The sequence below is a fragment of the Lithobates pipiens genome, unplaced genomic scaffold, assembly GCF_037356315.1.
Source record: "Lithobates pipiens isolate NorthernLeopardFrog02 unplaced genomic scaffold, aLitPip1_a1.2 Scaffold_18, whole genome shotgun sequence".
Taxonomy (NCBI): Eukaryota; Metazoa; Chordata; class Amphibia; order Anura; family Ranidae; genus Lithobates; species Lithobates pipiens.
The window spans coordinates 633,637,724-633,649,037 of NW_027507758.1; the positions used below are offsets into that span (position 1 = coordinate 633,637,724).

Consider the following 11,314-nt stretch of genomic DNA (forward strand, 5'->3'; position numbering starts at 1 on the left):
TTTTGTTAAGTGCCCGATAATCTACGCATGGACGTAGGTAATGATCTTTTTTCTTCATAAAGAAAATTCCTGCACCCGCCGGGGAGGTGGAGGGTCGGATAACCCCTTTTTCTAGGTTGTCATCAAGGTAAGTCTTCAATTCCAATTCCAACAATGGGAAAATTCTTCCAAAAAGGGATCTCTGCTCCAGGAAGAAGTTCTATTGGGCAATTGCACCCTTTTTACTGAAAACGTCCAGGAAGCTGTGGTAAACTTCGGGTACAGCTTGACGGGTCTCAGCATCCACTTCTAGGCATAGCAGAGAAGAAGGGGCATCGTTGACTTCCGGTAGACAATGTTGATGACAGTAAGATGAGAGGAATTCAATCTTCCCCGAGATCTAATCGATTTGTGGATTATGGGCTCTCAGCCAGGGCATGTCTAGTATGATGGGAAATAGTCGAGACTTGATGACATCTAAACACAGTAACTCCTGGTGAGTCCCGGCAATGGTGGTAAGCAGAGGTAAAGTCTCCTGAGTTACTGGCCCTGATTTAAGAGTAGAGCCATCGGCCAAATACACTGAAAGTCCTTTCGCTCTAGGCAGGAGGGGTATGTGATGTTTGGAAACAAAGGACAAGTCCATGAAGCCACTGCAAGACCCTGAATCAATTATAGCATTGGTTTGAATATTCCCTCCTGGGAGCTGAAAGAGAATAGGAACAGCCAGGTAATACTGTTCGGCAAAACGGGAGTAAGAGCAGGAGAAATGGAAAAGCACTTACGAAGCTTTGCAGGGCAAGTTTGTACAAAATGTCCCGGTTCTCCACAATACAGGCAAAGGGTACCGGCCCAACGGCGCTGGCATTCTTCAGGGGTCAAAGATGGTCGAAGCAAGCCCTGCTGCATAGGTTCTGGAATATCTGAGGCGGTCGTAGCAGGAACTGAAGAGGCTGAATGGGGAGAGCTAGGCATGCGTGGCAACATCCAAACAGGACGAGAAGTGCCAGAGGATCGCTCCATGCGTTGCTCTTAGACGTCTGTCTATTTGGATGGACAGGTCAATGAGGGCTTCTAAAGTCTCAGGGATGACCACTCGGGCCAGTTCATATTTTAAGGATTCTGAAAGACCCATACGAAACTGGTACCGTAAGGCAGCATTATTCCAGCTTGTGTCAGAACGCCAAAGTCTGAATTACGACACGTAGTCCTCCACGGGTCTGCGGCCTTGCTGCAAGGTGTGCAGAGCTGTCTCTGCAGTGGCGGTTAGCTGCGGATCCTCATAGAGCAGAGACATGGCCTGAAAAAAAAAAAAAAAAAAAAAAAAAAAAAAAAAAAAAAGGTGCTTAAGGTATCAAGGGAGGGATCCTTCTTTTCCAGGAGACGATGAGCCCAGGACTGGGGTTCACCTGCGAGCAGCGAAACAAACCCCACCTTGGTGGCGCCAAGAGAAAAGGTCCCTGGTTGCAGGGCGAAAAAAAGTTTGTAAGCATTACGGAATGTCCTAAATTTACCCCGGTTGCCTGAGAATCTCTCAGGTGTGGGAACCCTGGGTTCTGGTGGCATCATCACCACTGAAGGTGCAACAGAAGTACCAGAAGCAGAGGGTGTGGATGCAGACAGGGCTTGGACACATTCCTCCAGCTGACTATAGCCCTCTTGCAGGCTCTTCACCGCCTAAGTCCAGCAAGGTGGCGGCAGAGCTTGTCCATGGGAGAGGCTCCCTGCATGGGTGTCCATGGCTGTCCAGTACTTTCACATACCCGGTGTTGGAGCCCAGAATACAGGGAGCGGCCTCTCATAAGCCTCTGGCTCAAGAACCCTTGGTAGTGAAGACAGGGACTCGAGTTCAGAGGGCACAAGTGCCTGATAGATGGCATGTGTGGGACTGGTCTGGACCTCTGAAGTAGTAGGAGAAAGGCAGGCAGGAACAGCAAGCTGGAACTGGTGACTGGAACGCCGCAGACAGCTGGGAGAAGTTCTGTAGTGCAGCAGGAACAAAGGATCTGCAGGCTGCAAAGTGATGCACAGGAACCTGGCAGGAACACTGGAACAGCGGAAGTATGGAGGTGCCTGAGCTTGGCAGGAACTCTGAAACAGCTGACAGCGAGGATGTGTCCTGTAGTACAGCAGGAGGGCTGGATCGGCAGGTTGCAGGAAGGTGCTCAGAGGTCAGGCAGTAACACAGGCAGAGTCAGACAGGCCAGATCAATACTATCGGGCAGAGCAGGTACCAAACGGAGGCAGAAGGGTAGTCGAGGTAGAGGCCGGGTCGGTAACAGGCGGGCAGCAATCAATCCAAAAAGGAAGAGGCAGAAGGGTAGTTGGACAGGCCGGGGTCGGAAGGCAGGCAGTAAACAGACGTTGTCAGGAACAGGCCAGGTAGATAGGAATCAAGTCAACTGGTAACAGGTAGCAGGGTCACAGGAAATGCTGTAGCCTGGACAGCAAGGAGGCACAGTGACAGATTCCCTTAAATAGCCCTCTCTGCGGCAAAAACAGTGACACGGCACGTCTGCACGCACCCGCACACACGTCCACCCATTCGTGTCATCGCACAACCGCGTGCGCCCGTTCGCGCACCCGCCGGTTAGCTCTTAGAATAGAGATTCTGCGGGCAGGTTTTTCATATATCGCCGGATTACCGGGATGTCATTCTTGACACCAGGTCTCAGCAGCAGTGTGTGTAGAACGTCTACATGAGATCATGCTGCTGACGCCACCGTCTTCTGCCACCTGGGACGCTTGGGCTGGCTGCTCCTCGGATGTCGGCGGTATATCCTTCTTGTATTTGACCATCTCTGGGTGGGAAAGGGAGGTCAGGGTACCTCCAGGAGCAATTTGTAGCTCTCGGCACAGAGGTAGGCAATCAGGATTATGGCAGGATTAATGTCCAGCGACGGAGCTCAGAGAGAAAGCTCCTCCCATCTTGGAAGTCAGACATGCCCCGTCTTCATAAATTTATACCAAACTGTATTCTGATAGATTTCTTTGGTAAAAATAACCCAAATCAGTGTATAATATTTAGTATGTAGGAAAATTAATCAATCCTGATGTACTATCTAATAATTTGTTGAGGCCCTAAAATGTCAGGACGGTACAAATATTCCCAAAATGACCCCCTTTTTGGAAAGTAGACAGTCCAAGGTGTTTAGTAAGAGGTATGGTGAGTTTTTTGCAGCTGTAATTTTATTGTCACAATTTGAGTGTGAGAAGCAGGTAATGTCTCACACACAGCATAGGAATACTTAGAATTATACCCCATAACACATTCTGCTATGCCTCCCAAATATGAGGGTACCACATTTGTGAGACTTTCACAGCCTAGATGCATAGAGGGACCCCAAAATCCAAGGAGCACCTTTGGGCTTTCATGGAGCATAAATTACACATCTAATTTTCTGACTACCTATCACAATTTTGGAGGTCCCAGAGGACCAGGACATTGGAAATACCCACAAAATGACCTAATTTTGGAAAGAAAACATTCCCAGATATTTTTTAAGAATGTGATTATTGGCCACAAGGTTTTTGAAAATGCAGGAAAAATAATAAAAATGTATTTTTTCTTACACAAAGTTGTTAAATAAGATATTTCTAACACACAGCATGGATATATCTAGACTTACACCCCAAAACACATTCTGCTACATTTTATGAATATGGCGATCCCACATGTGCGAGACTTTTTCACAGCCTGCCAACACAAATCCAAGGAGCACCTTCAGGCATTCTAGATACATAAATTACACATCTTATACCCTATATCGGAGAGTAAACATCCAAAAGGTATTCTTTAACCACTTGCTTACTGGGCACTTAAACCCCCCTCAGTCCCAGACCAATTTTCAGCTTTCAGCGCTGATGCACTTTGAATGACAATTGCGCGGGCATACAACACTGTACCCAAATGAAATTTTTATCATTTTTTTCCCACAAATAGAGCTTTCTTTTGGTGGTATTTAGTTACAGCTCAGAGTTTTATTTTTTGCTAAACAAACAAAAAAAAAAAATCATGTTTTAATAGTTTGTTATAAAATTTTGCAAACGGGTCATTTTTCTCCTTCATTGAAGTGCGCTGATTAGGCGGCACTGATGGGCTGCATTGGTGGGCACTGATGGGCTGCATTGGTGGGCACTGATGGGCTGCACTGGTGGGCACTGATGGGCTGCACTGGTGGGCACTGATAGGCATAGTTAAGGTGGCACTAATAGGCACAGATAAGGCGGCACCGATGGGCACAGATAAGGCGGCACTGATGGGCACAGATGGGCACAGATAAGATGGCACGGATGGGTGGCACGGATGGGTGGCACGGATGGGCACTGATAGGTACCACTGATAGATGGGACTGATGGGCACTGATAGGTGGCACTGATAGGTGGCACTGCTGGGCACTGATGGGCGGCACTGCTGGGCACTGATGGGCGGCACTGCTGGGCACTGATGGGCGGCACTGGGGTGCAGCACCTTTGAGGCAGATTGTGAGCACTGTGGGTGGCACTGTGGGCACTATGGGCACTGCTGGGTGGCACTGACAGGGGGCACTTTTTTTCAGGATGGCACTGCAGGGGGCAGGTGGGCACTGGCAGGGGGCAGGTGGTCGCTTGTATTGCTGGCCGTGATCGGGACTGATGTCCCGATCACGGCCGCCGGTGATCGGCTTTTTTTTTTTTCTCCTCGCGCTGTCAGCGCGAGGAGGAATACTAGCTGATTACCGGCTCCGTTATATCACATGATCAGCTGTCATTGGCTGACAGCTGATCACGTGATAAGGGGTCGGGATCGACCCCTTGCACGGATCGGTGATCAGGCGAGTCTCATGGACTCGCCGATCACAGAGCGCGCCGCGCGCGCCCCTCAGGGGGCGCGCAGGCCGCTCGTACACGGGACTACATCTATTGACGTCGTCCCGGAAAAGGAGATCCGCGCTGTAGCCGTCATTTGGCTATAGCGCGGATCTCAAGTGGTTAAAGAGGCATGGTCAGTCTTTTGAAGACTTAATTTTATTGTTACAAGTTTTTGAAAAATTAGGAAAGAAAATGAAAATGTTTTTTTTCTTTTACACAAAGATGTCAGTTTAATATGATATTTCTCACACACAGCATGGACATACTTAGAATTACACCCCAAAACACATTCTGCTCCTCCTTCAGAGTATGGGGATACCACATGTAAGACTTTACTATCTGAACTGATTATATACCGGATATTGGGGTCAATTCACTAAGTGATATCTACCCCTTAGCGTTTTTCAACTTACGAAAAAAAAAAATGCTACTACAATACCGCATGAGTTTTTTTTTTTTAAAGTAATGCAGTATTTTAGTAGTTAAATCTTGCGGTAATTTTAAGCTGGTTATAGCCAGCATCCTTAAACCACTTGCCCACCAGCGCACGACAATGTACGTCGACAGAATGGCACAGGCAGGCAAATGGGCGTACCTGTACGTCCCTTTAAATTTGCCGCCCTGCCATCGGGAGCGCGCCGCCGCCGGCGCGCTCCCGCACTGGTCGGGACCTCCGTGAGTCCGGTCGCGGGACCCGCAGACTTGATCGCCGCGGGCATCCCTGCGATCGTCTCACGGAGCGGCCAAATGAAGAAATGCCGTTGTAAACAGCATTTCTTCATTTTGCCTAGCAACTAGTGACGCTGATCTCTGCTCCATGTGATTGGAGCAGAGATCAGTGTTCACTAAATGAAAGCCCAACCCCCCCACAGTTAGTAACACACCCCTAGGAACACTTAACCCCTACACTGCCACCCCCCTGGTTAACCCCTTCACTGCCAGTGTCATTTACACAGGAATCACTGCATTTATATAGCAGTGATTACTGTATAAATGACAATTGTCCCAAAAATGTCCGATGGGTCCCCCACAATGTTGCAGTCACAATAAAAAAAAAAAAAAAAAAAAAAATCGCTGATCGCCGCCATTACTAGTAAAAAAAAAAAAAAATTATTAATAAAAATGCTATAAAACTATCCCTATTTTGTAAACGCTATAACTTTTGCGCAAACCAATCAATAATCGCTTATTGCGATTTTTTTACCAAAAATATGTAGAAGAATATGTATCGGCCCAAAATGAGGGAAAACATTTTTTTTTTTAATATATTTTTGGGGGATATTTATTATAACAAAAAGTAAAAAAATAATGCGTTTTTTTCAAAATTGTCGCTCTATTTTTGTTTATAGCGCAAAAAATAAAAACCGCAGGGGTGATCAAATACCACCAAAAGAAAGCTCTATTTGTGGGAAAAAAAGGACGTCAATTTTGTTTGGGAGCCACGTCGCACGACCGTGCAATTGTCAGTTAAAGCGACGCAGTGCCGAATCGCAAAAAGTGGTCTGGTCTTTGACCAGCAAATTGGTCCGGTCTGAAAGTGGTTAACAAGCATTAAAGAGCTGGTTGCTAAGGAGTGGGCAGCCGCTATCATCTTTAACCACTTCAATGCCGAGGGGCACTTATACACCTTCCTGCCCAGACCAATTTTCAGCTTTCAGCTCTCTCGCACTTTGAATGACAATTGCGCAGTCATACAACACTGTACCCAAGCTACATTTTTATCATTTTGCTCCCACAAATAGTTTTCTTTTAGTGGTATTTGATCAACTCTGGGATTTTTATTTTCTGCTAAACAAATAAAGTGAATTGAAAGTGAAATTGACATATTTAGCATCACATGAGGTATTTGGGAAAAATGTGTCAGATCACCTAAATGCTGCATATGATCTGCTTTAGTGAATAGATTCCCTTGTATCTTGTGTATTACACCAATCGATTGTGTAAAAGCCAATGTAGTGTAATGGTCACCTCTATATGAGTGATCAGGGAATATAGCTTAGTGAAGCGTCACCTATAGCAGTCTCAGTTTCTATAAGTCAAGCAAGTCTAGCCACTAATTACATGGCTGACCTCAGGACAGAGACACAATAACTGGTGTGGAGGTGATCGGGGGACACAATAACTGGTGTGGAGGTGATCGGGGGGGGGACACAATAACTGGTGTGGAGGTGATCGGGGGGGGACACAATAACTGGTGTGCAGGTGATCGGGGGGGACACAACAAGTGGTGTGCAGGTGATCGGGGGGGACACAACAAGTGGTGTGCAGGTGATCGGGGGGGGGACACAACAAGTGGTGTGCAGGTGATTGGGGGGGACACAACAAGTGGTGTGCATGTGATCGGGGGGGACACAATAACGGGTGTGCAGGTGATCGGGGGGGGACACAACAAGTGGTGTGCAGGTGATCGGGGGGGGACACAACAAGTGGTGTGCAGGTGATCGGGGGGGGACACAACAAGTGGTGTGCAGGTGATCGGGGGGGAACACAACAAGTGGTGTGCAGGTGATCGGGGGGGAACACAACAAGTGGTGTGCAGGTGATCGGGAGGGGGAACACAACAAGTGGTGTGCAGGTGATCGGGGGGGGAACACAACAAGTGGTGTGCAGGTGATCGGGGGGGAACACAACAAGTGGTGTGCAGGTGATCGGGGGGGACACAACAAGTGGTGTGCATGTGATCGGGGGGGACACAATAACGGGTGTGCAGGTGATCGGGGGGGGACACAACAAGTGGTGTGCAGGTGATCGGGGGGGGGGACACAACAAGTGGTGTGCAGGTGATCGGGGGGGGAACACAACAAGTGGTGTGCAGGTGATCGGGGGAACACAATAACGGGTGTGCAGGTGATCGGGGGGACACAATAACAGGTGTGCAGGTGATCTGGGGGACACAACAAGTGGTGTGCAGGTGATCGGGGGGACACAACAAGTGGTGTGCAGGTGATCGGGGGGGGACACAATAAGTGGTGTGCAGGTGATTGGGGGGGACACAATAAGTGGTGTGCAGGTGATTGGGGGGGACACAATAAGTGGTGTGCAGGTGATTGGGGGGGGGGACACAATAAGTGGTGTGCAGGTGATTGGGGGGGGGGGGGACACAATAAGTGGTGTGCAGGTGATTGGGGGGGGGGGGGACACAATAAGTGGTGTGCAGGTGATCGATGGACACAATAACACATATTACTAGAACTTAATTCCAAAATGAAGAGAATGTTCCGACCCCATAAATGGGGAAATGTTCTGACCCTGAAGGGGTTAATTTACAAATAATAAATATTCAGTCAGTACTTGCACTATGGACAAAATATCTGAATCCACAACACGATCGTTCCAATAACACTTTCTAATAAAGTGTCAGACTTCAACTGGGGTAACCTGGCGGCACTTACTCAGAAACACCCCAGCTGTAGATGACTAGACACCTCTATAGCAGCAAAAAGATAGTACTCCATCATTGGTGTTCCTGGGAGGGGAAAAAAAAATTACTGGGTGTAAATAGAAAATAAGATCTTATTACCTCCTCTGCTGCAACATCTCCTCCCAACTCAACGCTCACCCGGACCTTCCTATTTAAACCTGATGTCACTTCCTGTCTGTACCTGACATCCCTTCCTGCCTTCCATAGAGACTTCCTGTCTGGGTAGAAATGAGATCACCACCTTGTGGAGCTCAGAGGAACTGCAGTCCTGAGAACCATCTCATAGTGTGAACAAGGCCTTGTGCTGTGTGTGTATGTACTGTATATCCTTATCCACTTCAGCCCCGGACCATTTTGCTGGCCAAAGACCAGACCACTTTTTGCGATTCGGCTCTGCGTCGTTTTAACTGACAATTGCGCGGTCATGCAATGTGGCTCCCAAACAAAATTGACATCCTTTTTTCCCCCCAAATAGAGCTTTCTTTTGGTGGTATTTGATCACCCTTGCGGTTTTTATTTTTTGCGCTATAAACAAAAATAGAGCGACAATTTTGAAAAAAAAACGCATTATTTTTTGTTATAATAAATATCCCCCAAAAATATGTATAAAAAATGTTTTTCCCTCAGTTTAGGCCAATACGTATTCTTCTACATATTTTTGGTAAAAAAATTGCAATAAGAGATTATTGATTGGTATGCGCAAAAGTTATAGCGTTTACAAAATAGGGAATAGTTTTATGACATTTTTATTAATAATTTTTTTTTTACTAGTAATGGCAGCGATCAGCGATCAGCGATTTTTATTGTGACTGCGACATTATGGCGGACACATCGGACATTTTTGACACTTTTTTGGGACCATTGTCATTTATACAGCAATCAGTGCTATACAAATGCACTGATTCCTGTGTAAATGACACTGGCAGTGAAGGGGTTAACCAGTGGGTGGCAGTGTAGGGGTTAAAGTGGTTGTAAACCCTTACAAACCACTTTGACCTACAGGTAAGCCTAGATTAAAGCTTACCTGTAGGTCCAAGAAATATCTCCTAAACCTATATGGTTTAGGAGATATTTGCCCGAAGACAGGCACCGCTGTCTACGGCGAATGCTCCGTAGACAGCGGCGCGCAGGCGCACTGAGTGTGGCATCGTAAATGACGAAGATGCCGCGCGATGCCGCGCGTGTCGGCTCCCGTGCGCATGCGCAGGAGTGACGTCATCGCGGCTTCGCCGAATGACAGCGGCAGAGCTGCGAGACCCCACCGAGAAGATGGATGCGCCGGACTACAGGGGAGAGCGGGGACTTCGCTGGCTCCTGTGTCAGGTAAGTGACACATAATGGGCTACTATGCGATTCATAGTAGTCCATTATGCTTTGCCTTTGCAGGGAATGAAAGAGGAAGTAAACCCATCAGGGTTTACTTCCTCTTTAAGTGTTCCTAGGGGCGTGTTACTAACTGTTGGGGTCTGGGCTATCTTTTAGTGAACACAGATCTCTGTTCCAATCACATGGAGCAGAGATCAGCGTCACTTGTTGCTAGGCAGAACGGGGAGATGCTGTTTACAACGGCATCTCCCAATTCAGCCGACCCGTGAGACGATCGCGGGTATGCCCGCGGCAATCGAGTCCACGGGACCCACGACCGGACTCACGGGGGTCCCAACCGGCACGTGAGCACGCCGCCAGGCAACGAGCTCGCGATGGCAGGGCGACATTTAAAATTGGACGTACCTGTACGCCAATATGCCTGCTCGTGCGATTCTGCCGATGTACATCGGCGTGCGCCGGTCGGGAAGTGGTTATAGATGGGTCATCTCCACTCCCACCAAGGGGGATAGAAATATATTACTGCTCGGGGGGGGGGGGGGGAGAAATTTTGGCTCCTTTGATTTTGCATTAAAATTTATTGCAGATTTAGTCAGGGCTTGAGTCCTGCGGGAACGTGTGGCGTCTCTGCACTTTTTTTACAGCAGGAATTCCGTTCCCTTTGCAGGACTAGAGCTGCCCGGGCCGAATGAGATGTATGCAGAGTAGCGCAGGAAGCGCCTGTCTGTAATAAGTTTTCTCTCATGTCACGCAGCGCTGCTCACTCCCCGGCAGCCCCTCCTCTCTTCTTGTCTATCCCCATTGGCTTGTGACATCATCTGGGATAGACGAGAAGAGAGGAGGGGCCGCCGGGGAGCGAGCAGCGCTACGTGACATGAGAGAAAACTTATTACAGGCAGGAAGCGCCTGCAATACTCTATCGGCGAACTTTGACCTATGATGACACATCCATCATGGGGTACAGGACAGCCAATTGAGACATTACAGCACATGGACATTCCCCCTAACTTATAAATAGACCCGATACGGTGGCCATTTTACATTCTTTCGTATGTCACTATAGGGAGAGGTTGCTGTGTGGAGCAGGGAGAGACTGCAGTGACCCAAATCGCTAGCTATTAGGTCCACAAAAGTTATTTTCAGGACTGGTATAGGTGTTAGGTGTAGTTCAGGATATAGGTTTAAGGCACTGCTGTGCTAGTGATTGTTGCAGCAGCCTGTCTTTTGTCAGTGTAGAGAGAGGGACAGGACGCTGTGTGCAGCAGGGATAGTCAGTTTAATCATCAGCTGTTACTATTAGGTCCACAAAAGTCCTTTTCAGGACTGGTATGGTAAAGTAGTACAGGATATAGTTTTGCGTGCTATTCAAGTTATTGTTCCAGCAGCCTGTGTTTTGTCAGTTTAAATAGGGACAGGCAGGAAGCTGTGTGTGGCAGTGAGGGACAGTCAGTTTAATCAGTATCTGTTACTATTAGGTCCACAAAGGTTCTTTTCAGGACTGGTATGGTAATAGGCTTGTACACGTATAATATTCTTTCTTCCAAATATAGAAAGAATATTATACTTGACTGCTGCCCTTCTGCTGCAGTAGTCCTTTATCAGTATAGGGACTAAGAGAGGTACTGTCTGCTAATCATTCACAACCTACTAGTTCCACAAAGGTCCTTATAAGGACTGGTAAGGTATAGGGTACTACAGTACATAGGGTTGAGTGAGGTACAGTCTGCTATTCCTTAA

The 11,314-nt window shown here is 47.7% G+C and overlaps 1 protein-coding gene across 1 annotated transcript in view; it reads right to left on the minus strand.

Annotated features, from left to right (window-relative positions):
- LOC143989685 (oocyte zinc finger protein XlCOF8.4-like) overlaps positions 1-8,394 on the minus strand; it is a 55,029-nt gene extending 46,635 nt beyond the window's left edge. The window contains exon 1 of the mRNA XM_077489954.1: positions 8,351-8,394. The gene's annotated coding sequence lies outside the window, so the exon portion shown is untranslated. The remainder of the gene's footprint in view (positions 1-8,350) is intronic.
- Between the last annotated feature and the right edge of the window lie 2,920 nt (positions 8,395-11,314).